The sequence below is a fragment of the Octopus sinensis genome, linkage group LG14, assembly GCF_006345805.1.
Source record: "Octopus sinensis linkage group LG14, ASM634580v1, whole genome shotgun sequence".
NCBI classification, from domain to species: Eukaryota; Metazoa; Mollusca; class Cephalopoda; order Octopoda; family Octopodidae; genus Octopus; species Octopus sinensis.
The window spans coordinates 7541166-7566997 of NC_043010.1; the positions used below are offsets into that span (position 1 = coordinate 7541166).

General features: G+C 33.6%; 1 protein-coding gene and 1 long non-coding RNA gene across 4 annotated transcripts in view; one reads left to right on the plus strand and one right to left on the minus strand.

Moving 5' to 3' along the window:
* The window catches only part of LOC115218740 (protocadherin gamma-A11-like), a 335456-nt gene that overhangs the window by 22188 nt on the left and 287436 nt on the right, over nt 1–25832 (minus strand). The window lies entirely within an intron of this gene.
* On the plus strand, nt 10141–24716 carry LOC118765880. Its single transcript, XR_005001787.1, has 3 exons — nt 10141–10272; nt 15999–16074; nt 24682–24716. It is a non-coding gene; the product is annotated as an uncharacterized LOC118765880 (long non-coding RNA).

Below are 25832 nucleotides of genomic sequence, written 5' to 3' on the forward strand. Positions count from 1 at the left end.
ATACCTTAACTGTCTTTTAAAAATGCGGACTCAGTAGTTAATGTAATATTAGATACAACTAAAAAAACAGGGTTGATACAATTGATATTTTTTCCATCAGATCTAATTGCTCAATCATAGCTGACCTGAGATTACACAATAGCAGCAGCAAGTTGGCAGAAACGTTAGCACGCCAGGCGAATTGCTGAGCGGTATTTCGTCTGCCGTTACATTCTGAGTTCAAATTCTGTCGAGGTCGACTTTGCCTTTCATCCTTTTGGGGTCGATAAATTAAGTACCAGTTATGCACTGGGGTCGATGTAATCGACTTAATCCCTTTGTCTATCCTTGTTTGTCCCCTCTATGTTTAGCCCCTTGTGGGTAATAAAGAAATACGAAGCTTGCTTCCCAACCATATGGTTCCGGGTTCAGTCCGACTGCATGGTACCTTGAGCAAGTGTCTTCTACTTTAGCTTTGGGCTGACCAAAGCCTTGTGTGTGGATTTTGTAGATGGAAACTGAAAGAAGCCTGTTGTATATATATATATATTTATATATATGTATATATATTAATGCATATGTGACTCTGTGTCTGTATTTGTCGCCCCACCATTGCTTGACAATCAATGTTGGTGTGTTTATGTCTTTATAACTTAACAGTTCGGCATAAGAAACCGATAGAATAAGTATTAAGCTCACAAAAAATAAGTCCTGGGGTCGATTTCTTTGACTAAAACCCTTTAACCCTTTAGTGTTCGCATTATTCTGCCAAAATTAATCCTTTTTTATCCACATTGCCTTGAACTAATCAGGCATTATCTTGGTGCTATGAGATTTTGATGAAGTAGCTGTTAATTTTTAAAACGATATTGTAGGGTTGGTGTGAGAGACCAGATCTGGCCAGTTTGAACATAAAACAGGCAGAATACTTCTGGCCGGATATGGACGGTTAAAATGCTAAAGGGTTAAGGTGGTGCTCCAGCATGACCACAGTCAAATGACTGAAACAAGTAAAAGAATTAAAGAATAAAAGAACGTATATACATCTTTTAAAAAATTTAGTAAATCATACATATACTCATAATCATATTGCTTTTGGTGGCCTGAAGACCCACATGAGGATTCATCAGGTGAGTGAATGAATTGTAAACATTGGTGAATGGTAGTAATATTAACGAGTGTGTTGTTGGTTATCTAATTGGCTGGATTTTTTTATTTTCTGTCTTCTCACAGAACACTCATACATCTTTTCGATGGTAGAATCCATCACATACATATGCAATGGCCATTCAAATTGCTTCCATCTATCTGCTTCACTCATAAGGTATTGGTCTTTAGACTTCATCATCATCATCATCTTATCATTTAACGTCCGCTTTCCATGCTAGCATGGGTTGGACGATTTGACTGAGGTCTGGCAAACCAGACTCCAATCTGATCTGGCAGAGTTTCTACAGCTGGATGCCCTTCCCAACGCCAACCACTCTGAGAGTGTAGTGGGTGCTTTTATGTGCCACCGGCACAAGGGCAAGTTTGGTGATCCTTTCAGGGTCGATAAATTAAGTACCAGTTATGCACTGGGGTCGATGTAATCGACTTAATACCTATGTCTGTCCTTGTTTGTCCCCTCTCTGTTTAGCCCCTTGTGGGTAATAAAGAAATAGGTACTGGCAGCGGCCATGCCCAAATGGTGCTTTTTATGTGCCACCTGCACATGAGCCAGTCAGGAGGCACATAAAAAGCACCATTACCTGGGGCTAAAATAAAAGACAATAAAAGACCAGGTATGGAACAGTGAAACTAAACCTGAAACTGTTTAGTTGCAAAACAAACTGCTTAACCACTCAGCCAAGCTTGTGTCCACAGAAATTCTTTACAATACATTTCTTTTTTAATAAACTGAGACATTTCTTTTTCTTTATAATTTCAAGTTTCCACAATGCCAAACAGATACTGAATACATTGAATATATTTTGTAGCATTCCTCCTAGAATACAATACATTTATAGTTATATCAATGTATTCAGAATTGATATTTAAATCTGATATACATATATTAATATATTCACCCTTTCTTATATCTTATTTATAATTTTTAACAGTGATACATCTTTGTTCTGCTGCTGACACAATTGTACTTTTGCCAATAAACTCTCTTCCCCAATGATCTATTGGTCAATTCTTTTAAGATATTTTCCAACTTTTCCCTCCACCCTCAACATCATATTTTGGGACTAAACATACTGTCAAACTGTTCACACTTTCTTTACAGATTTCTTATGAAACTGAACAAAAACATAATCATATTGAATGAGCTGAAGCCTCAGCAGCGTCACTGATCTGCTAGAAATAGCTACTGAATTTCCCCTCAAATCAAATCGTAGTGCTAGAAAGAAAGGAAGGCTCATTAGATAATGCAGTCCCACATATTCCTGCCTTTGCAAAGTAATAATAATAATAATAATAATAATAATAATAATAATAATAATAATAATAATAATAATAATAATAATAATGATAATAATAATAAAATGCCCTGATGCAGTACCAGGGACTGGCTTTCATGGCTTCTGATCTTAACTGACTGGAAGTGTTATCATGTACATTGTTTTGTCTTGTTATAAAAGATGGACTACAGCAAATATTCTGCTCAATATCACAGATTTGATTGTCAGTTGTTTGACCTTAACCAGTTGAGCATGTCCCTTAGTGGCTGACGATATGTGCATCTCTGATCACGAGCAGAAGTAGTGGGGGAGCATTATAGCCATGTGTTGAGAGGGATTCTTTGGGATTTGTATAATTCGCCTCTGGAAACATGGGTGTTTTGTTCAACATCCTAAAACAACCCTTATTCAGGGACCTTTTGAACAGGATAGGCTACTCGACTTGAAGAAAATTCTAAGTGGGTCCCACCTGCAAGGTCATGTGCTGTTTATCTTGATATGAGATCACCATGTTGTGCACATATGGTTGTGATGCATGTGCCTTATCAGACAGATAGTCATGACGGATATATTGGGCTTCGTATAATTGTACCCCAGTGTCACTTTGATGGCATACACTGCTCTCTCACTCAATAATAATAATAATAATAATAATAATAATAATATAATAATAATAATAATACAATAATAATAATAATAATATAATAATAATAATATATAATAATAATAATAATAATAACAATAATATAACAATAATAATAATAATAATAATAATAATAATAATAATATAATAATAATAATATATAATAATAATAATAATAAATAATATAATAATATAATAATAATAATAATATAATAATAATAATAATATAATAATAACAATAATAATAACAATAATAATAATAATAAATAATAATAATAATAATAATAATAATATAATAATAATAATAATAATATAATATAATAATAATAATAATATAATAATATAATAATAATAATAATAATAATATAATAATAATATAATAATAATAATAATAACAATAATAATAATAATAATAATAATAATAATATATAATAATAATATAATAATAATAATAATAATAATAATAATAATAATAATAATAATAATAATAATAATAAATAATAATAATAACATAATAATAACAATAATAATAATAATAATAATAATCATAATAATAATAATAATAATAATAATAATAATAATAATACTAATAATAATAATAATAATATATAATAATAATAATAATATAATAATAATAATAAATAATAATAATAATAATAATAATAATATAATAATAATAATAATAATAATATAATATAATAATAATAATAATAATAATAATAATATATAATAATAATAATAATAATAATAATAATAATAATAATAATAAATAATAATAATAATAATAATAATAATACTAATAATAATAATAATAATAATATAATAATAATAATAATAATAAAATAATAATAATATAATAATAATAATAATAATAATAATAATAATAATACTAATAATAATAATAATAATAATAATAATAATAATACTAATAATAATAATAATAATAATAATAATAATAATAATAATAATAATAACAATAATAATAATAATAATAATAATAATAATAATAATAATAATAAAATAATAATAATAACAATAATAATAACAACGTTGACGACGGTGACAACGATAACGACAACGACGACGATAATGATTTCACATTTTGGCGCAAGACCAGCAAGTTTAGGTGAAGGTGTAAGTTGGTCACATCGAATCCAATAATCAACTGGTACTCTTTTCTCTCAATCCTGAAAGGATGAAAGTCATGTTGCCCTCAGCAGAGTTTGAACAAAGAACATGAAGACAGATGAAATGCTGTTAAGCATTTTGCCCAGCATGCTAACAATTCTGCCAGTTTGCCACCTTAAATAATAATTATAATCCTTTCTGCTGTAGGCTCAAGGACTGAAATTTGGGGGAAGGGGCTACATCCTTAAACAATCCTTATTCAGGGACCTTTTGAATAAAATGGACTATTTAACCTGAAAAAAATTCTAATTGTGCCCCACCTGCAAAGTCATGTGCTGTTTATCTTGATATGAGATCACCATGTCGTGCATATATAGATGTGATTCAGGTGCCTAGTGTACCCTTATCAGTCGTGATGGGCATACTGGACTTCATATATTTGTACCCAATGTCACTTCAATAGCATGTACAACACTGTCACTGAATAATAATAATTATAATAATAATAATAATTTCAAATTTTTGCCACAATGGCAGCTTGGGGGACGTGGGGATGAGTCGATTACATTGACCCCAATGTTCAGCTGGTACTTATTTTATCGACCCCGAAAGGATGAAAGGCAAAGTCGAACTCTGCTGAATTTGAACTCTGAACAATAATAATAATAGTATGTGCTGCACTGTCACTCAATAATAATAATATTATAATAATAATAATAATAATAATAATAATAATAATAATAATAATAATCAGGTAAGTATTAGATAGTTGAAAAAAATGAATACCAAGACTCCAGGAGCTCCAACAAAACCTGTGATAAAGGGAAAATAATGGTTATGATGATGATGCTTATGTTGATGGCATCCTTTTGTATCATGTATTCCCTTATACATACCCCTTTACATATTCTTTAGTCACTACCATACTTGATTTAACATAAAGGTGAAATAATGACTATTTGGTTAAAGCTTGTTAATTTACATTAGAAGCTTTCTGGTGTGTTTCTGAACACAAAACTCTATTTTATTTTGCCTCTATTTACCTAGCTTTTGGGAGTAAGAGCCAGATCATCTATTATTCTAGCTTTCTTATGTTCAAACTAGCCAGATACAGCCTCTCACACCTACCTTACAATGTCATTCAAAAAATATAAATTATCATCGAAACCTCGATGTTATGAGATTTATGCATGATTAATCAAAAACTGTGGAAAAATAAGCATTACATTTGAGAGAGTAATCTCAATGCTAAATGGTTAAGGAAATGTTATTCTAAAGAAAGCAATGTCCTCTCTACAAATAGATTCATCTTTTAACCATTTAATGTCATAAAACCAATTTTAAGCAGCTGTAGGTATATAGGAAATGGGATAATGAGTAGTAGAGTCAGCTCCAGATGATGCTACTATAGGTATGGCATTTTGGGGTTACCTGTATGTATGTATGTATGCATTATATGTGTGTGCACATGCATGTGTGTGTCAGTGTGTTTCCTTATATTTTTTGCATTTCTTGGAAAATTGTGAACGATGGGTGCAGGAGTGGCTGTGTGGTAAGTAGTTTGTTTACCAACCTCATGGTTCCGGGTTCAGTCCCACTGCGTGGCACCTTGGGCAAGTGTCTTCTACTATAGCCTCGGGCCGACCAAAGCCTTGTGAGTGGATTTGGTAGACGGAATTGAAAGAAGCCTGTCGTATATATGTGTATATGTATATATGCATGTGTGTGTTTGTGTATCTGTGTTTGTCCTCCTAGCATTGCTTGACAACCGATGCTGGTTTGTTTATGTCTCTGTTACTTAGCGGTTCGGCAAAAGAGACCGATAGAATAAGTACTGGGCTTACAAAAGAATAAGTCCCGGGGTCGATTTGCTCGACTAAAGGCGGTGCTCCAGCATGGCCGCAGTCAAATGACTGAAACAAGTAAAAGAGTAAAAGAGAGTAAAAGAGAGTAAAAGAGATGGGGTTATTTTTGTCATTTTTCTTTGTACTTTTGAACATATACAAAAAATAAGACATCCCTTGTTTGAAAACAGGTAAGGGTTAATGACATATTGTAAAACGATACCTCAGTAACATATTCATTTAACCCATGCCAGCATGGAAACAGGCAAAAAGAAAGTGAGCAGACTAGCGAATATACACAGACACACACATACACAAGCACATATGAACATACACACATATATACATATATACATACCTACATATATATATCGCCAAGGTTGACTTTGCCTTTCATCCTTTCTGGGTCGATAAATTGAGTACCAGTTACACACTGGGGTCAATGTAATCGACTTAATCCCTTTGTCTGTCTTTGTTTGTCCCCTCTGTGTTTAGCCCCTTGTGGGCAATAAAGAAATATATATATATATATACATATATATACAAGTGTACATAGATATACATATACAATGACATACTCTCACACACCATATATATACACATGTACACATGATTATACATGCACACACGCATGCATGCATGCACACACACACACACACACACATATACACACATAATTATCAGCTCTGTATATTTCTTTCTCTTTTATTCAATGTTGGGTGTGGAACAAAGGTATTGACTTCATTTCATAATAGAATGTTGTTTCAATTGTCGAAATGTATAATCTCAGCAAACAGTATTACTATTTGTGGACCATGCTGTAGCATTTAGAATTAATAATTAAAACAAAAAGACAATATTTATTGATTACTTGTAGCTTTACATATTGCCAACATGTGTAATTGCGAGGTGAGATTATAGCTGATTAAATCAACCCAATATGTTACTCATGCGTAGTTGAAAGGAGAAAAAAGAGTGGAGACAATGCTTGTACATGTAATTTTTCTGTCACAACCACTGGCTGAAAGGGATGCTGAAGCACTTATTATGGAATGAAAAACTGTTCATTATTTTACTCTGAAAGACTCCACACTATTTAAATAGTAGCATTGTTTAGTGAATCCTATAACAAAAATTTGTTACTAGTTCATTGGGTAATAGGAAGGAAAAAAAAATGTATTTTAATAAAGAAATTGTTTATGACAAATAAATGCAAATTCTTTTGGTAATGCATCAATATGGTTAACACTTAGAAGGAAAATTTGACTAATAAATTATGACTGGAAGGAAAAGAGGTTATATCAGGTCCAGTATATTAGTTATAAGACCTGAGGATAAGAAAATAGGTTAAATTCAATTTATAAATGATGTTATATATGTATATGAATGATTATCAACTTCATCTTCTCTCTCTCCTTCTCACTCTCTCTCTCTCACACACTTTCTCTCTCTCTTTCTCCATAGCATTCAGTACAGCACACATGCATACACTCACAAACAACACACACACACACACACATTATAATCAAATATGCATATATGTGTATATATATATATATATTATATATAATATAAAATTATATTATATATAGTTCATATATAAGATGTATATATATACATATGTATATATACACACACATACACACACACATACATATAATCAAATATGCATACATGTGTGTGTATATATATATATATATTATATATTATATTATATTATATATTATATTGTATTATAGTTCATATATAAAGATGTATATATATATATACATATATATACATACACATACATACACACATACATTATAATCAAATATGCATACATGTGTGTGTCATCATTATCATCATCATCATCATTTAACGTCCGCCTTCCATGCTAGCATGGGTTGGACGGTTCAACTGGGGTCTGGGGAGCCCGAAAGCTGCACCAGTCCAGTCAGATCTGGCAGTGTTTCTACAGCTGGATGCCCTTCCTAACGCCAACCACTCCGAGAGTGTAGTGGGTGATTTTATGTAGAAGCGATTCGTATGCGACTACGACTATGTGAACAATGCGGTAGAAGGTAGAAAGTTGGGTAATGAGTGTATATGCACATTTCAAGAGTTATTGCATTTTCATCAGCATCACAGCCAACCCTGTATATATGTGTATATATATATATGTATATATTATATTATATTATATATAGTTCATATATAAAGATGTATATATATACATATACATATACACACACATACAGAAACACATACACACACACACTCACACATACACACACACACACACACGTATACTTGTCACATGTTACTTTGGTTACGCCTTTTGCTTCGTAATGAGAAATGGAAAATTATTTTGCACGTTGCATACATTTTCTCTGATATAAACACAACAAAGACTTTATTGGGAAAGTTAACACTTAAAAGAAAAAGAAAAAGAAAAAAATCCAATAGTTGCCATTCATAATAGATTGATGTAGCCTGAAGATACAACATTGCAAGGCTGCCTCAAATAACTAACTCCATATATTCCTCTTCACAGAGCAAAATAGAGAATATCACTGCCTTGAAACCAAAAGTGCAAGCTAAAAATCTATGTGCAACATAGCATAAAAAAAAAAAACCCTGTTACCAGAGTAGACGCCCTTTCTCTTCCTTGCTTGTCTTTTCTATTTAGCCATTCTTTTTCGCTCTCTCTCTCTCCCCCTCTTTTCCCCTTTCTTTTTATCTCCCTCTCTCTTTCTCTTTCTTTCCCTTATTTCCTAAAGTGAATATTCTTTTGTTTTCATTGTAGTTGTGACATCTAAAACAACACAACAGTGTTTCAAAGAATTTAGGTATTTTGAATCAATAAAAATTTAAAAAAAACAAACAAACAAAAATAAAATAATAAATAAAACAGTCTGAAATGGTTATATTTTCTCAGATTCATAGTAGTCAGAATATAAAACTTTGGTGTAGAAGCCATTTAGTTTTAATGATGGCAGCTTATTACTTCTGAAATTGCTAAATTATAACTACTCTTTGTGCTGCATATCTGTAGACTGAACGTATTCTTTGTGTGTGCTTTTTTTTTTCAAGACAAACAAGAAAAAAAGAAAAAGGACAAAGAGAAAAAAAAGAGGAAAAAGAATGAAAAAAAAGGAAAGAAAAACAAGAAATAAACAAAATGGAAAGAAAATAAAACCATAGTCACAGCTATTTCACACGCTTGTCTTTCAAACGGCATGATTGATATGAATTACTTGAGAATGGTCCGGCTTAACTCATTCCGTTCTTAAATTATTTTTGTTTTCTTCTGCTGTGAAAAACTATTGTGATTAAGATGGTGTTCCACCAAATAGCAGCATTAAAACAAGAAGGGTCATAATTAAAATGTTTCAAGAAGTGCAGTATATTAATCAATAAAAGCAAAAAGATTATCTTTATTTTACTAGAGCATGTAGCCATCTCACTGAGCTCTCATTTCGATAATTTCTTGCTTGACAATGAACCTAAAAACAGCGAAAAAAAAAAGAAAACTGACCTCCTACTCACTAACTAACTAGAAATACTGACCAATGATGTGCTATTCTTTGCAACAGCAATTTTCTTTTTGCGTTTGTTTCCTGTTTTTATTTTTACTTTCTTTCTCTAGTTTCTTTTAAAAATAGCTTTCTATTCAGCTGTAGCATGAACGAAGAAATTGCGCCCCCCAGCAGTGCAGTACACCATTACTGTTGCTTGCGGTTTTTCATAACCAGCGATTCGTACATCGTACATCAAAATACTCACGTCAGATCAGCATTTCCCATTTGTAAAAGTAAATTATGGTTCCCGTTCGAAATCTTAATTAGAAAAAGCTGAAATATTCTGCAACTTTCACTGCATTCTTTGACAACGACAACTTTTCACGGACGAAAGGTCAGTACAATGAACAAAATGTAAATCACTCGAGAAATATCACAATCCAGCTCAAGGCAAGCTTTAAAACAAGGATAATAATTTTTTTCCTGTTCACTGAATTCATGCAGGATGGCTGCCGTTATTTCCCTAGACACTGGTAAGCAGTTATTTTTACAGCCACTTCATAAATTTGGCTCCTGTGTCTTTCATCTTAAATATAATGTCTTTGTTGAAAGTTCTGCTGCGGCTTTCCACAAATAGGAACAGCAAAATAACCCTGGTCATACTCTGTTCGTTCTTCTCTCCTACACTGAATCTAGATGATACACTAACTCTTGAACCAAAGATTTTGGTGGGTATTTTTTATAATAATTAGTCATTTCTTGTATTTTTAATAATTTCATTTTTTTGCTTTTTTTTTTACCACCAATCACATCATTGTTGTTGTTGTTGTTATTGTTGATGTCATCTACATCAATATAATTATCATAGTTTATATTTCTCTTTATTCCAAAATATGTTTTTTGTATTTGGATTTTACAGAACTGAAGTAGGAAAATGCATAATAATTATCAATCAAATTTTGGAAATCCAGCTTGTTAATCCTATTGATGTTGCTTTCTTATTCTTTAAAAAAAAATATTAATTTTGATGTGAAATGTTTTTGTGATATTTTCAAAGATTAATTCCTGACAAACTTGATACGAAACATAGTGACAGAAGCACTTTTTTATCAAATTAACACCAATTTAATGTTTCACAGTTCTCAAATAAAAGTCAGATAGAAATAAGGAAGAATACTTTTTACAGAGTTAAGCAAGTAGTGGTTTTATCTTGTACTATAATGTATTTATTTCTTTATTTAGTTTAGTTACAATTTCAGCACTAAAGAAAGGTGTTTTTTAAGCAATTTCTGCTATAATTGGATTTAAATTATGGCATGTAAAAATTTAAAGCTCTGGAGATAAAATTTGGAGAATTGAAACTAGAAATTGTATTGACACATAGTAAAACACCACAAGCATATACTGCTCTCCAGAATAGTTTCAACTTGAGATAAAGAATTTATGATGTACACCGCACCTTGAATTGAGCATAACAATTAAGCAATAGATAATTAGAAATCGATTACCAATAAGCCTTCAGTCAATTAATCACTGTAAGTTAGAGATAAAATAATACGATTTTATTGACTACTTATGAGAACATAGATCAATGGATCTTGTATTAAGGCATCTAAGATGTTTGCTTAATGCTATTGTAAAACTTAAAATAGGATAATGAGAGAAAAAAAGTTGCAGTGGCCTAAAGGGTAGAGCTATTATGGAGGGAGAGCTATGAACCAATTTTATAGATGAAAGGAAACATTGATTACACCTCTATGTGTCATGAAATTCACTTTTTGTAAGAATAAAAAGGCCTGAACTAGCAATCAGTTTTGTGTCTGTGCGTGTGTGCGTGTGTGTTAAGGAGCCTTCAATCATTGTTGTTTAATTAAAAATCTGAATATCTGCAATGAGTTATTGATAATACAATCATAATTTCTTTGGACTATTAACCTCATCTGCGGAATACAAAAAATGTTTTAAAATTAATCTCTACACTGTGTTTCAAACAATTTGCTCCCAGATCGTCCTCAGGTACCTTATTTCTGGTCGTGTATATCTACCCGCATCCGTGGCCAAATGGATAAGAGCATGATGTTTAGTTTAGAAATATAGGTTCCAAGTTTGAATACTGTTGTCTGGTACTATGTACAGATATATAAAAATAAGAAACCTGACAATAACCTGAAATAAAAACACACTCGAAACATAATCGGGATCAGGACCCCCTTCGGTCACGACACTGACCATGGGATTGCACCTAGAAAGTTACCCTCCTAATCGCAAGTCTGGGCAAAGTGGTTTATGGAAGACCAGCAGTCACCCATGCATACCGGCCTCCCCTCTCCACGCCACCAGTGTTATCCAAGGGAAAGGCAAAGGGCCGATACAGCTTGGCACCGGTGACGTCGCAACTCATTTCTACAGCTGAGTGAACTGGAGCAACGTGAAATAAAGTGTCTTGCTCAAGAACACAACACGCAGCCCGGTCCGGGATTCGAACTCACAACCTCACGACGTAAGCTCAATGCTCTAACCACTGAGCCATGCGCCTTCACTCGAAACATAATAGAGATGTAGATATGAAACATTTTCCATTTCTGAAGATAATGTTAATAGTCCACAAAATTATAACCATATAGTTTAGTTCGAGATCAGCTCTGATCAAGCAGACCTATGATCAAAGGCGATACAGTTATGAATATACTGTCCTCTTTGTTTTGTTTTTTGTTGTTTTTTTTTTTTAGTTTTTCAGATGTGTTTTATCTATGACAACATCATACAACGTATTTCTACAATGATAACAGTGTGTGATATGAGAGTGATTTGGTTATCGTTTTTAAAAATAAGGTGACCACATACAGAATTCCACCTTTGCTCAAATTTCCTATTTGATGATGATTATGATTATGATGACACCACTTTAAAATTAAAGAGCTGCTCACTAACCACTAATAATTTTTCACATGTCGCTCTCTCTGTAATTTATAGGTTGAAAATGGAAGTTAGTATTTATTTACTAAGTATAAGTTTATAAAACATTAGCATTTATTTATCAGTCTGCACTATGCAATTGATTTTCTGATATCAAAAAGATATCAGACACCAAAAGAACTAGATTATATAATAAAAATGAATATTTATTTACGTGCCACTGGCACGGAAGCCAGTCAAGGTGGCGCTGGCATCGGCCACGAGTCGGATAGTGCTTTTTACGGACTGGTGGTACGTAAAAAGCACCATCCGACTCGTGGCCGATGCCAGTGCCGCCTCGACCGGCTTCCGTGCCGGTGGCACGTAAAATGCACCAATCTGACCGTGGCCGTTGCCAGCCTCGCCTGGCACCTGTGCAGGTGGCACGTAAAAAGCACCCACTACACTCACGGAGTGGTTGGCGTTAGGAAGGGCATCCAGCTGTAGAGACACTGCCAGATCAGACTGGAGCCTGGTGCAGCCTTCTGGCTTCCCAGATCCCCGGTCGAACCGTCCAACCCATGCTAGCATGGAGAACAGACGTTAAACGATGATGATGATGATGATGATGATGATTTAAACAAATATTTTAGTTAAAGGCCAAAACTTTCAGAGGAAATGTATAACCTAGTGGTTAGGCAACTGGGCTCTCAATTATAATGCTGTAGGTTCGATTCTCAGTCTAGAAGACATGTTGTGTGCTTCGGTGAGGCTCTTCTTTATTTCATGTTCCTCAGGAGTGGCTGTGTGGTAAGTAGCTTGCTAACCAACCACATGGTTCCGGGTTCAGTCCCACTGCGTGGCATCTTGGGCAAGTGTCTTCTGCTATAGCCCCGGGGCCGACCAATGCCTTGTGAGTGGATTAGATAGACGGAAATTGAAAGAAGCCTGTCGTATATATGTATATATATATATATATATATATATATATATATATATGTGTGTGTGTGTTTGTGTGTCTGTGTTTGTCCCCCTAGCATTGCTTGACAACCGATGCTGGTGTGTTTACGTCCCCGTCACTTAGCGGTTCGCCAAAAGAGACCGATAGAATAAGTACTGGGCTTACAAAGAATAAGTCCCGGAGTCGATTTGCTCGATTAAAGGCGGTGCTCCAGCATGGCCGCAGTCAAAGGACTGAAACAAGTAAAAGAGTAAAAGAGTAAAAGAGTAAGTCAACTTAGCTGGCAAAAATGAGAATTAGAATTGACAGAGCATCTGGTAAGCATTGTACTAGCACAATAGTGTTAAGGAGTTTATGAACATCCACAAGCTGGTTCATGAATTATATCTAATCTATTCTTCCTAGTACAGTAACAGTCCTTCCAATGAGTAATGGGTAACGGGGAATCAGGGTACGATTCCGGAGAGGGAGCATGCGAAACGGCTACCACATCCAAGGAAGGCAGCAGGCATGCAAATTACCCACTCCCGGCACGGGGAGGTAGTGATGAAAAATGACGACGAGGGACTCTGTCGAGGCCCCGCGATCGGAATGAGTACACTTAAAATCCGTAGTATCAATCAATCAAATTTTTTTCTTACACGAGTTTAATAAACCCCAAATCTATGTCCCAAGGATTAACAAACATTTGATCAGATTTGCTTTGCTCATTTTAACACTTTGGCATTCATATTACTCTGTTGACTGAAATGTTTATTTATCCACATTGTTTGGAATTAAACATTCATTACCTCATACCTATTTCTTTATTACCCACAAGGGGATAAACATAGAGGGGACAAACAAGGACAGACATAGGTATTAAGTCGATTACATCGATCCCCCAGTGCGTAACTGGTACTTAATTTATCGACCCCGAAAGGATGAAAGGCAAAGTTGACCTCGGCGGAATTTGAACTCAGAACGTAATGACAGACGAAATACCTATTTCTTTATTACCCACAAGGGACTAAACATAGAGGGGACAAACAAGGACAGACATAGGTATTAAGTCGATTACATCGACCCCCCCAGTGCGTAACTGGTACTTAATTTATCGACCCCGAAAGGATGAAAGGCAAAGTCGACCTCGGCGGAATTTGAACTCAGAACGTAAAGACAGACGAAATACCTATTTCTTTATTACCCACAAGGGGCTAAACATAGAGGGGACAAACAAGGACAGACATAGGTATTAAGTCGATTACATCGACCCTCAGTGCGAAACTGGTACTTAATTTATCGACCCCGAAAGGATGAAAAGCAAAGTCGACCTCGGCGGAATTTGAACTCAGAACGTAATGACAGACGAAATACCGCTAAGCATTTTGCACGGTGCGCTAACGTTTCTGCCAGTTCGCTGCCTTATTACCTCATACCTTTGAGATTTCAATAATGTGGTTGTTTAGTTTTAGAATGACATTGTAGTGTAGGTAGGAGAGGCTGGATCAGATCAGTTTGGCCACTAAACAGGCAGAATATTTTGGCTGGATATTGTCAATTTACATTTAAAGGGTTAAGGAATGTGACTATAAGCTACTTGTTCTACCTGTGTGTTCAATATTGAAGGATTAGATTCATTTTAGCGTTTGAATATTATTTTGGCAACTCTTGTTGGAAATCACCGACCAGATCAACTTAAAAAGCCATTTACAAAAAAATATAACTATTTCTCCGCTAATGCACAGATATGCACAAATATACACTGACACTCACACAACATGCTCATACACACACATATACACACACATGCATGCATACACACATGCACACTCACACACAAACACACAAACACACATGCACACACACATTGATGTGGATAGCTATCTGCCTATCTATTTCTTTCATTCTGTGTGTGTCTGTGTGTGTGTGTATATACACACACACACATATACACACACAAACGCTTACATATAAAACACTCAAATGCACACACACATATATACATATACATGCATTTAAATACAAACACATACACACAAAACCCTAACATACACATACACACACTAAATGTTAGTTCCACTCATTCATTGATTCCTTTATATATATATATATATATATAAAGGAAAGGAATACATACATATATATGTGTGTGTATTTATATATACATATATATATATATATATTATATATATATATATATATATATAATATATATATATATATGTATGTATATATATATATATATATATATATATATACATATGTATGTATGTATTTATAATAAGGAAACATTCTAATATATTATAAATGTTTCACTGTTTCATAAATGAACAAAACATAAATATATATATATTAAAAAAAACATCAATGCTGAGTAAGAAAGCAACATTGTTCTTTTCCAAGGTGTTTTCTTTCTTTTTAATATATTTCCATAATATTATTTTATCCTAGCAGGTGTTAGATGTCACTATAAATTTAAATATCTGCATAGGATTTTGAAACTTGAGATTTATAGCAAGGCGATGTTTTCCCTGGCTCACTGTGAAGTAATGGTAGTGTTGCCTTTGTTCACGAATGATATGTTTTTCTCTGACAATATTCATTTACTGATTTTAGTCATTGGACTGTGGACATGCTGGGGCACCACAGTTATAATGACTGAGAAGAACAGAGAACATAATTTAAATGTAAGGTGAGTGAGTTCCTACTTTAGACTTTCATTCTTCCTTTTGTTGCAGTTAATGGACTGTGGTCAGGCTGCAGCAACGTGGAGTAAAAAAGAGAGTATAATTCTAAACAATGATTAGTAGGTTCCTAATTTAGTCTTATATACTTCTACCTGTTTCTTATTTCTTTATTGCCCACAAGGGGCTAAGCACAGAGGGAACAAACAAGGACAGGCAAAAGGATTAAGTCAATTACATCGACCCCAGTGCGTAACTGGTACTTAATTTATCGATCCCGAAAGGATGAAAGGCAAAGTCGACCTCGGCGGAATTTGAACCCAGAACGTAGTGGCAGACAAAATACCACTAAGCATTTTGCCCAGTGTGCTAACGTTTCTGCCAGCTTGCTGCCTTAAACTTCTACTTGTTTCTGTCATTGAAATGTGGCCATCAGGGGCACTGTCTTAGAGTTTTAGCTGACTCCTTAATAATTATTTCAAGTGTGAAGTAGTTGGCATTTGGAAGGACATCCAGCTGTAAAAACTATGCCAAAATTGACCTTGGCTGTGCTGGTGCCATGTGAAAAGCTTTCAGTTCATTCTGTTGGGTGGTTGGTGTTAGGAAGGACATCCAGCCATAAAAACCATGCCAAAACACACAGAATCTTCTGCTTGGACAGCTCTTGTCAAACCGTCCAACCCATGCCAGAATGGAAGACAAATGTAACACGATGATGATGATGATGATGATTCACTTTGTCAAAATGCTACAGAATAGAGATGCAAACAAACCAACATTGGTTGTCAAGCAACAGGACACACGCATACGCACACATGATAGGTTTCTACTTCTACAACAGAAGACACTCACATAAGATACCACATGACGAGATTCAACCTGAAACCTCACGGTTGTGAACTTCTTAACCATGAAGCCATAACTGCTACAATAAGTGTACTGACAGTAACTTATACAAGTACAATGAACTTAAGCCAGATGGTACATACTTATGAGGATGCGTGTTCATGTGCATGCAGGAATGTATGAAATGCATATATGTAATGAGTAAAGATATGGCAACTGTTGTATTGATGAGGCTTAATGAGACAGAAACATGTGACTGTAGCCACCTGCCTTTTGTTTCCAGATAAAACATTCCAACTTTCTCTACAAGAATGCTTATTCTGGAAAATGTTTCATTGTCTCTTATTCCCTTTTCAGTCAGTTACAGTTACCACCAGACATTCGTTTGCAGTTTCTCAAAGCAAAAAAATAATTTCAGTTAACCAAGTATTTAATTAGTATAGTATTTAAAATATCTCTTTTCATCTGTGTATGTATATATGTGTATATCTACACACAAATGTATGTGTATATATATATATATGTAAGTACCTCCCCCCCCCCCCACACACACACACACGTGTTTGTGTGTGAATGTATATGTATGCACATATGTATTTCGTATAGGCCAGCAAGTCCAGTGCTGAACTGGTATTTATTTTGTCAAACCCCAAAACGATGAATGGCAAAGATGAATGACTTCAGCAGAATAAAATTGAAATGAAACCTTGATAACAGACTTGGAGATAGGTGCTGCTCAGCCCTTCAGAAAAGGAATGTACTAAGTGGACCCATTTTTGGCATCAATCCATTTGGTCACATATTTTTTTGATACTAGAAATTAACATATAGGCGTAGGAGTGGCTGTGTAGTAAGTAGCTTGTTTACAAACCACATGGTTCCGGGTTCAGTCCCACTGTGTGGCACCTTGGACAAGTGTCTTCTACTATAGCCTCGGGTCGACCAAAGCCTTGTAAGTGGATTTGGTAGATGGATACTGAAAGAAGCCCATCGTATATAGTATGTATATATGTGTGAGTGTATATGTTTGTATTTATGTTTGTCCCCACCAACATCACTTGACAACTGACGCTGGTGTGTTTACCTCCCTGTAACTTAGCGGTTTGGCCAAAGAGACCGATAGAATAAGTACTAGGCTTACAAAGAATAAGTCAATTTGTTCGACTAAAGGCAGTGCTCCAGCATGGCCACAGTCAAATGACTGAAACAAGTAAAAGAGCAAAAGAGAGAGGAAAGAGTATGTTTTAATAATTAGTTATTAACCAAAAGTTTAAGTAAAAAGAGATATATAAAAATTTACCTATATATGTATGTATTAGTATGTACTCAAAAGCATTGCTTTAATTTGCGCAAAGCTTGGAGCTAAAAAAAATAACATTATATCATTTTGTAGTATCAATTCTTGAATTTAAGATTATGTAGAATAAAAATTATCTATCCACATGAAAATTTTTGCTGAATCTTCATTTTGCAATGAAGAGTTAAATCTTACACTTAAATGGAAGCACCAAAAATTCACCTGACACCATCAGATATTTAATTTCTGCTAAATGCAAGCAAGCTACATGGTAAAGAAGTTTGCTTCGGAAGCTACATGGTTTCCTTTCAGTTCTGCAGCACAACCAGTACTTTGGACAAATACCATTGAGCAATTGTCTGAGATTGGTCAGTGCCATATAAGGGATATCCCATAGATAGAAACTGTATGAAAGCCTGCTTGCTTCTATGTATGTGTGTGTAAACACTATATATATATAATTTACAATATAAGGGCAAAAGAAGACGCATAAATTATAATGGTTAATTGACAATTTTTGTCTTTTTTTTGGCATATTTGGCATCAGAATTTTTCTTTTGCCCTTATATTGTAAATTATTTATAAAATTAACCTTTAAAGGTATTTTTTGATATGCTGGCCATTGATAAAATTTTTTTCCTGAAAAAAATTTTATTCTACATTAGTTACATATATATATATATATATACTCTTTTTACTCTTTTACTTGTTTCAGTCATTTGATTCAGTCATTTGACTGTGGCCATGCTGGAGCACCGCCTTTAGTCAAGCAAATCGACCCCAGGAGTTATTCTTTGTGAGCCTAGTACTTATTCTATCGGTCTCTTTTGCTGAACCGCTAAGTTACGGGGACGTAAAAACACCAGCATCGGTTGTCAAGCGATCTTGGGGGGGACAAACACAAACACACACACACACACACACACACACACATATATATATATATATATATATATATACATACGATGAGCTTCTTTCAGTTTCCGTCTACCAAATCCACTCACAAGTCTTTGGTCAGCCCGAGGCTATAGTAGAGGACACTTGCCCAAGATGCCATGCAGTCGGACTGAACCTGGAACCATGTGGTTCGTAAGCAAGCTACTTACCACACAGCCACTCCTGCGCCTATATAATCATCTTTTAACTTCCACGTGCCATTGTGGAACACACACACACACCACGCACACACACATACATATACACATATATATATATAATTTGATAACAGTTTGACTGAAATCCATGTCTAAAAGTCTCATTGGCTCCTTCCCTCATATCATTGTTCACTTATTTAGATTCTTTCAAGAAAAAGGAATTAAGTTCCACTCAAAATACTAAGGTTAATATAATCAACTAAGAAAATTCTTGAAAGTGGTGCTTCCAACTTGTTCACAGCCCTTTAACTGAAACCAGTAGAAGACAAAAATAAATGTGAAATATACCTTTGAATCTTTCCGTTTCCTTTCAACCTAAAGATGAGACAAAGTGAGGGGCCAGTATATAAGTTGTTCAATCTGCAAGAAATAGTGGCTAAAATTCCCTCAAAATCACTTCTAAGAGTTTTTAAAAGAATAACACATTTGATAGTGTAGTCCCATGTGAACTATGCCTAAATAAAGGACAGGTCAGGCACAACTGAAATATTTTTGCTCATAGGCACAGGAGTGGCTGTGTGGTAAGTAGCTTGTTTACCAACCACATGGTTCCGGGTTCAGTCCTACTGCATGGCACCTTCGGCAAGTGTCTTCTACTATAGCCTCAAGTCGACCAAAGCCTTGTGAGTGGATTTGGTAGACGGAAACTGAAAGAAGCCCGTTGTATATATGTATATATATATGTATGTGCGTGTATGTTTGTGTGTCTGTGTTTGTCCCCCTAGCATTGCTTGACAACCGATGCTGGTGTGTTTATGTCCCCGTCACTTAGCCGTTCGGCAAAAAAGTCCGATAGAATAAGTACTGGGCTTACAAAGAATAAGTCCCGGGGTCGAGTTGCTCGATTAAAGGCGGTGCACCTACATGGCCGCAGTCAAATGACTGAAATAAGTAAAAAGAGAAAGAGAAAGAGATATGTTGGACTACATATAGGACTAAACATCTACAACTATAACAATATCACCAACAACTAAATACATCTATGTTTATATAGTACTAGCAGTATCGCCTGGCGTTGCTCGGGTTTGTAAGGGAAATAACTATATAAGCATTTTTAGAGAGTTATAGCCAAAAAATAGCAAAAAATGCATTAAAAATGGGAAAAAAATTATGGTAATTTTTTTTTTAAATCGTTGACTCATCGTAGACATTTTTAGAGAGTTACTTCCCTTAGCGAAAAAAATTCATTAAAATGGAAAAAAATGATGGTAAATTTTTTTTTAAATCGTAGACTCATCGTAGACATGCACTAATATCCAGAAGAGCTCGATATGAATCACGACTATAAGATACCCGGTTTTGGTTAAACTGCACCGCAAAATGTGGGAGTAGTTAGGAATCTAAATCGTAGGAGACAGACACACAACTTCTCTTTTATATATAAAGATTACATACATATTCAAAATACTACGCGATAATTTTAATCAATGAAGCATCGATGTTTAGAAGTTAGGTTCAATCTTGAGCTAAAATGCAATTTTACTCTATCCTCATTTTCCTGCTGAAATATTACAAAAAACCCGAAAATCTGAGTTAATGTATTTGGTCCGAATCATTTGAAATATTGTAAGTAGTTCTGGCTTGTCAGTCAGTGGAAGTGTAAAGTAAAATTATTGCAGTCATGAATTGATGTTCTGTCATCTTAAATAAAATACAGTTTGACAATACTTATTAATTTTACAGCCTAACTCTCTGAAATATTATTATAATAGAACATAATATAATATATATATTCTAAGAAACGGAAAGGAAAAAAAATAAAGATGGTTCAAAATAATTCCATAACCATCTAATATTTTTCGTTCTAATCCCCGTTAATCCTCTTCAACTGTCAGTGATAATTTGTAACCTTATTGTCAAAATATAACATTGATGAATTTCTTTGTTTATTATCTGAAAAGTAAATAAATAACATTAACCGGGGATTATTTTAACTCCTAAGAATGATTGACATGGAACAAATGTTACTTTATTGTCAAAAATTTATCAAAGATAATCTGTCATTGTCAACGTATCAAATAATTATGAGGAATAAATTCTCACAACACAGGGCCTATATCATAATTATTATTATCATTATTATTATAATTATTATTATTATTATTATTATACCATCATCAGCACCATCACCAACACCACCACCATCATCATCATCATCATCATCATCATCATCATCATCATCATCATCATCATCATAAAACAAGGGGAACAAATATCTTTATCTCATCTAATTTCACAGAAATATTTATATTAAATTTCAAAACAGTTTATCTAATTACAGTAGAAGAAGATTCCTTTTACAGATTCAGAATTATTATCTGATTACACCAAATACTCTATTTCTATTTCAATTATAATAAACTTATCTTATTCATCCGGAATATCTCATTTCAAACACTAGCCTCCTCATCATTTCACATCACTAAATTATTTTGTTTTCTATATAAGAATCTGCTACCTTTCTACTCTCATTAATATTTCCTTTCGCATGCAACGAAATGTTATCTAAACCCTTAAAATATTTCATTGGAAATTTCCGTGTTAAGAATATTTTTTATTTCAACTTATAAGTTATCTCTCATTTCCCCAGAATATTTTATACCGAATTATCTGTTATCTCATTCTTATTTGGAATATATCATTTTTATTTTCATTTTCCCCCAATTTTTTTTTTGTTAATTTAGGAAGATTAAATATTTCTTTTTCCCAAAATATTTCATTTCAAATTGTAAAATATGTTATCTCAATAATTTCCAATAAAGTTTAAGTCAGTTTGATCGTAATATATTGATCTGCAGGCAATTTTATTACTGTTTTTATATCTGTTTTCGACTGATCAACTTTTTCTAACTCAGTTTATTTCCTTTTCAATAACCCCAAATTACAGCAGATAATATTTATCAAGTAGCCTTTCTCTCAATCACATGGGTTTCCCCGCTGATTCTTCATCATAGTATCACAGCCATTGCATCAGTCTTTGAGTCAACTGACATGAGCTTGCATTAAAAAAATGGAACCTGATAGGAATAAGCTCAGCTCTTCTTTCTCTCCCACTCTCTCACTCTCCCCTCTCTCTTTTTCACCCTACAGACCTACCTACACTTACCTCTCTTTATCTGCCTTTCATTATATGTGTGTGTGTGTGTATTTGTGTGTGTGTGTGTGTGTGTGTGCATGTGTGTATGTGTGAGAGAGAGTGTGTGTGTGTGTGTATATATATATATATGTATATATATATATAATGTGACTAAGACTGCTGACACACCTACATTGCTAGTGGCGATGACTGACTTTTTCCTTTATGATATCACATTGCGCATAAGCTGTTTATATTAATTTATATGTGTGTGTGTGTGTGTATGTATGCATGTATGTATGTATGTGTGTGTATATATATATATATATATATATATAGAGAGAGAGAGAGAGAGAAAGACAGAGAGAGAGAGATACACATATATATATTATATATATACATATATATTATATATATACATATATATATATAACACACACACATATATTATCTATATGCATATATATATGTATATATATTCATATTTATATATATATGTAAAAATGCATACATACATACATACATACATATCTTAAGAAATTAAGCTTCTTGAAACCAGAAAGGAGAAAACTGATTTGAAGACTACAGATCCAAACCATCCCTAGAACAGTAAAAATCGGTAAAATTTTCCAGAAGTTTATCATTTAAGTATATCCGAGCATATCTAGACCTGCGACTATATGCATGAGAATACATAAAACAAAACATACAAACCTGCACATATACATTCATACAGGGTGAACCCCACCCAAAAAAGAAAAAAACAGAACCCATAAAAATTTTATTAAATCTTACAAAGGTGCAGCAACTTTGGACTTAAACTTCTGTCTGTGTACAATTATTCTCCTTGCATAAAAGTCATGCTCTTTTCAAAATCTATTCCAAATGGCATATATCATGCAACTACTTGCATACGTCACGCAAAATTGTCAATTACTCGATCACGTTCCTCTTTGAGGATTTCCCTGGTTTCTGCTGCGATTGCTGCCTTCAGTTCACCAATCATTTGAGGGTTGTTCTGGCAAGCATTATCCTTGAGATACTCCCCACAGATAAAAATCGAGGGTGGGGAAGGTGGTTCAAGTCTGGTGAATGCGGTGTCCACTCAGTGTTACACTTCCTGCTGATCAGTCTCTCCTGAAATCACTCTCTCAACCAGGCTAGGGAGTCATTTGATGTGTGTGGAGTGGCCCTTCTCTTGCTGGAACCACTGTTTCTCTCGATCTATCCTTCTGCATCGTTTTATTCAAATGGTTTTATGCAAAGATTTGTGGGTTCTGTTTTGTTTTTTCGGGGTGAGGGTCACCCTGTACATACATACAAAAATACCCTGTTGTTGATGATGAAATTCCCAAGAAAGAGCCTTGGATCTAGATTAGAAACTGACTCTTTTTCTATTGACAAGAAATCTTGAAATAAAACTGAATAATGACATACATACATACATACATACATACATACATACATGCATGCATGCATGCATACATACATACATACATACATACATACATACATACATATATACATACATACATGCATGCATACATACATATATACATACATGCATACATACATACATACATACATACATACATACATACATATATACATACATACATGCATGCATACATACATACACACATGCATACATACATATATACATACATACATACATGCATGCATGCATACATACATACATATATACATACATGCATACATACATACATACATACATACATACATACATACATACATACATACATACATACATGCATACATATATACATACATACATACATGCATACATACATACATACATACATACATACATACATACATATAAGTGGAACTGGAGTACACTTATTTGCAACTCTTTTATTATGCTCTTTTCTTTCCCCTGTATTCCTCCTCCTCTTCCTCTCTCTCTCTCTCTCTCTCTCTCTCTCTTTGTTTTCCTTGCAATGTTAGCAATATTTGAACCACAGCATATGTTGCAGACAGGTAAATAATGTCCTTCTAAATGTTAACTGTAGTAAGGCAGTATTGGACTGATGATGTACAATAAGGGAGCAGGGAACTAAGTTTAACCTTTCTTGTTAAAACTATATTGCAACACAAAGAACTAAACTAAGGCCTGCTTATTGTTCTGAGTATTTAAGTTGGAAGTGTACTTAACAAATTAGTGTACTTAAGAAATTATTTAATATTCTTGTAGTCCATGTAAAGTTTATGGTTCTTTTAGGATACACAGAAGGAGATGCTGAAATGTTCCTGGCTCTGGATAAAAGAAAATACAGGAAGATCACTTAATTATGATTTTATTGAACATATTCCCCTCTCAGATTCAAACGCTTGTTGCAGTGGCCCTTCAGTTTTTCAAAATCCTGTAAAAGAACTCAAAGGATCAGGCCCTCAACCAGGCTTTTCACATTACCCTTAAAGCTGGAAACCTTTCAGCACCCACTCATATTTTATTCAACTAATCTTTAACTCAAAAATTAATCTTTTTGTTTTCAATAAACGAATCATATCTTTTGTTTGCATTTAAATTATTTTTGTAAGTTCTTGATATTTTAGCATTTTTTGTTTGTTCAATTTTCAATAATGATTAAGACACCTATATAAATAACTTTGACACAGCTTTTGTTTGTGTACAGTATCAAAGTATATTTCTTAAAATTCTTGTGTTCTTTTATCAAAGAAATGCCCTGTCTAAGATACTGAAATACGTTTTACTTCACAGCACATAAGCTTATTTTATTTTATAAATTCTATTAATACAAATATCTTTCTTGTTGTTACCTATGATCCAACATAGAAAGACATTGCAAATGCTGTATCAAGTAACATTAGTCCTTTCTATGTCACAAGTCACAAAAGCTTTCAATCGCATTTACTGCCAAATACTAATGAATCTATATATTACCTGAGAGATTTCCACACGTGAAAGTAACTTTCTTAACACTATAACCCAGTTTATCAATTCCAATACTCTAAGTCATGAATATTATAAGAATTTAAAGAACTCAAGAAAAATAAATTCATAATTCAATGAGAAGGTAGCTTCATCTGATATAAAAATATTTGTCTAAAAACACTTTGAACAAAAGGTAAAAATTATTGATTTTTTTTTCTCTTTTTTTTTTATGTAGACACAAGGCCTTGAATTGTTAAAATAAGAAAAATACGATTGTATGACATAGATGCCTTTCTCAAGGGCATTAGAGATGTTTTAACATAACATAAGATTTAACACAGGATCAATAAACATCTGCTGGTTCTCAATTTTGATGTATCTATAAAACTTCGCCATGAAATATTTTCGGTAGAAAAACAAAATAACACACACATATACACACACACTATATATATGTGTGTGTGTGTGTGTATGTG